This window comes from Pteropus alecto, unplaced genomic scaffold, assembly GCF_000325575.1.
Source record: "Pteropus alecto unplaced genomic scaffold, ASM32557v1 scaffold239, whole genome shotgun sequence".
In the NCBI taxonomy this organism is placed as follows: Eukaryota; Metazoa; Chordata; class Mammalia; order Chiroptera; family Pteropodidae; genus Pteropus; species Pteropus alecto.
The window spans coordinates 14,006,533-14,010,556 of record NW_006494613.1 but is presented as its reverse complement, the minus strand read 5'-3'; the positions used below and the strand labels follow the sequence as shown (position 1 = coordinate 14,010,556).

The window sequence follows — 4,024 nt, the reverse complement described above, 5'->3', positions numbered from 1 at the left end:
GTATTTATGTAAATCAAAAGCATTTTAAAAAAAGTAAAAAGAAATGGTCCTCAAAAAAAAAAAAAAAAGTGATCAGCTACCATATCTCAGTAGTTATATAAACCAGACTAGTACTTGGTAGGTACTGATTTCATATGTTTAAATAAAAAAATAAATTCAACTTTTATATCGATTATTTTTTTCTAGGAAAAACTATAATGTTAGAGAAGAACTGAACCATATTACCATAGCATGCTACCTTAATCTTAAATTATGATTTAGGTTTATAGCATTTCCCAATTTATTCCTACTTATTCTCTTCATGTGTATAGGAAAAACATCAGTATAAGCTAAAACCTATTAAGGCTAAGTGACTTACCCAAGGCCTCAAGTGATTTAATATTTCTGGGCTTCATTTTTTATATCTTAAAATGAGAGGCTAGGACTACACAACTTAAGATGAATTCCAGGCTTTACCATTCCATGATTCTAAGACAACACAAAAAACTCATATGTTGTAGAACTGTTTCATCTTTCTCAGAGCTCTTATCACACTGTATTGTAATTTGGGATTTTTCATTTATTTTATTTTTAGCCCATATTGTTCCCCAGTAAGAATTTAAAGAAGCTTATTTAGTCTAAATTCCCCTTGAGACTGAGTACTTGGAAAGTAAGGAACGTGTCTGATATTCTTGTTTCTCCAGAGCTTGACACCTTACCTGGTACATAAGAGGAATTCATCAATAACCCACACTTATAGCACAGTGTGTTGGTCACTCTATTAAATTCTTTATGCTTGGTTTTAGTTTTTAGTTTAGTTTGTTTTGTTTTTGCCTTAAGTATAAGAAAGCCATTAGAAAATTCTATTTCATGAGGTATTTTAGGATAGATTTCAACACTGCCATTTGCAGAATAACAATGGGAGTATAATAAATGCAGACTCCTGATATGTTGAAATCTCTGAATTAGCTATAGATAATTACTAATCTAGAAACCCAACTGCTTCATTTAGGATAATGTGAGTTATGGAAAATATTCACAGATAATAATGCTATATGATACTATACTATATTATACTGTACTGTACCATGCTATAATACACTATACCATAAAATATACTATACTATAAAATGCAGTGATAATGTAATGATAATGTAATGATAATGTAATAAAGTTATAAGCAGTGGACACATAAGCATGTTGTTTTTAATTCTAACAAATATACAGACAGTTAATCTGACATATGTTTAATAATGTATATAATATTTTTTCCTTGAATGATAATTAGATACTAGTGTAAGCAGTTCATATAAATGACTATAATTGTAATATGTTTTCTTCTTTTAAAAAAATCTCTAGAACATAAAACACTATCAATGCCAATTTTTTCCTAATGTTTTAAACATTTAGTCATCGTGCATACTTCTACATATTACCTCTCATTTAGAGAGCAGAAACTTGGGTTCTTAGAATGAATAGGGTTCCTTCATATCAGGGAATTTCACTCTGTTATTTGTACCCTTCCAACTATGCATTTAGTTATGTAGTTCCCTATTTTTCCATCCATCTATTCATTCACCCAACCAAGCATCCATCATTTATCCATTGATCTATCCATCCACTCCTCTTTCAACTAAATATTAAGCACTTAATCTATGTCAGGCTTATGATGGTGACACATTTATCCCAATTATAAGATACTGGGATAAGAATAATAAATAAATAGTATAAAATTATATGAATCACAAAGTTGATTGGGGATAGGAAAAATGTCCAATAAGAGTTAAAAGTAAGACATTCAAGATGGTGTAGGAAAATAGAATGAAAGATAAGAAATGACATGTGCAGGGGTGTGATATAACATGAAGAACAGAGAAAGTAAATTTGGTGCTTCTGTGACAGGCCATATATGTGTGTTCATGCAGAGGCATAAAAAAGGATGGTAACAGGAATTGAGGCTGGGAAAACTGGTGCCATCAGATTACAAATGGTTCCATATACCATAATAAGTCTTACTGAATTAGTAAAATCTTCATAGGACAGATGTGAGTTAATAAGCTCAAAAAACTAATCTTGCAAAAAGGGCTTCTGTCGTGAGTGGCATATGTAGGGCAGCTTGGTTGTTCTTCATGCATAATCGACAATAAGAGATTTCGGAAGCATAATTTTTTGGTACCTGGGCAGCTAGTGATCATTGGCCCTGGCACCCCGCCCCTCCCCCCAAAAAACAACCTAATCTTTTCATGGGATCACTATATACATTAAGAAATTAAAAATGGTTATTATTTTTTACATTCAAACAAAACTGAACAAGCTCTCTTGTCTGATAAGGTTGAATTAGTTATGTGGTCTGTTCATTAAGAAAGTTTTTTTTTTAAATGGAGGAATTATTTTAAAAATGATCCATATATAGCTAACATATTGTTGAGAAATTCAACTAATGAAAATAAATAACTTGAATATTGGGCCAAAAAAGACTGATTAACAATGGTTATTTTCCTGGAGGTAGATTATAGGAATATAATATATTATAGGAATAATATAATAGATTATAGGAATATAATCTACCTCCAGGGAAATAACCATTATAGCTCTTCATGTTATATCACACCCCTGCACCTGCATATTGAACGCTCTTTAAGGTGAATTTTAATCAAAATTGTTAAGTGAGTATCTCTGTTACACGGAAGACTCCTTATGATTGCAATGCTGCTGAAATTGAAAAGCTACAAAGCTTTCATCAAATAAGGAAAATTTAACAAATTCTCTGAAATTTAATTAAGCTGAGCTTCAGCTTTTAGAATACCCCATTGTGATAATTAATATTTTTCTTCATGCTTTTCCTCAAAATGAAAATAATTTCACTATTTCTGATTATTAAATCAATATGGTATTGATGGCACAAAATGTGAATACTATAGGGATGTATAAATAAGGATGCAAAATTTTCCTATAATCTACCTTCAGGGAAATAACCATCGTTAATCAGTCTTTTTTGGCCCAATATTCAAGTTATTTATTTTCATTAGTTGAATTTCTCAACAATATGTTAGCTATGTATGGATCATTTTTAAAATAATTCCTCCATTTAAAAAAAAACTTTCTTAATGAACAGACCACATAACTAATTCAACCTTATCAGACAAGAGAGCTTGTTCAGTTTTGTTTGAATGTAAAAAATAATAACCATTTTTAATTTCTTAATGTATATAGTGATCCCATGAAAAGATTAGGTTGTTTTTTTTGGGCGGGGGGTGCCAGGACCAATGATCACTAGCTGCCCAGGTACTAAAATAAGTTCAAAATAAGAACTCGGGAATCTAAAGGCACCACACAATCTTTTGCTTAATTAAAAATGATAGTAAACATCCACCAATATTATGAACCAGTGCAGACAAAGTCATTTAGACAAAACTCTTATTAAGTTCCTGGAAAAATCAAAATTACTTTTGAGATTCCTTTCAGATGAACAAACTGTTTCTACAACAGGATATTCTAAAATAAATGTGACAGACAGTGGAGAACAGATCAAATTTTAAAATTGCAATTTTAATGCCAAGAATATTTTTTATGTCATTTACAGAGTCCAAAAATTTAGGTAAGGTAGACCTATTTTTAAATTTAAGACACTTAGATGTCTTTCAGCTAATTAATTTGAATAAAAATACAAGGAATATTCTATATTAGGGAACATAATAATGCAATGATGTCTAGCATAGTGCCTCACATACAATAGGCAATCAGACAAAATGGTAGATGGACTGTAACCCCCTTCCCTGAAACTGGTTAAGTTCTAGGTCCCTTACTACAATCAGAAGGATGCCCTGGATGCTGCTGTGACCATTAGCAAATAAACTGAACAGGTAAAGCCCCTTTTAGTAAATAGACTTTGGGGGGAACTAGATGAACAGATAGTCAAAAAGTTCCTAGTTGAGCAGTACTGGGAGAAAGCAGCATTCAAGGACCAGTAGGCCATCTGCTGTTCCCTAGCAATGTCACTGTCCCACAGTTATTTAATCATTGAATAAGTCAATGATTCACAACA

At 31.5% G+C, this 4,024-nt stretch overlaps 1 non-coding gene across 1 annotated transcript; it reads left to right on the top strand.

The window, feature by feature from the left end:
- The first annotated feature begins 2,056 nt into the window (after window positions 1–2,056).
- Window positions 2,057–2,190, top strand: LOC112474523. Its single transcript, XR_003044382.1, has one exon. It is a non-coding gene; the product is annotated as a U11 spliceosomal RNA (small nuclear RNA).
- Window positions 2,191–4,024: the final 1,834 nt, after the last annotated feature.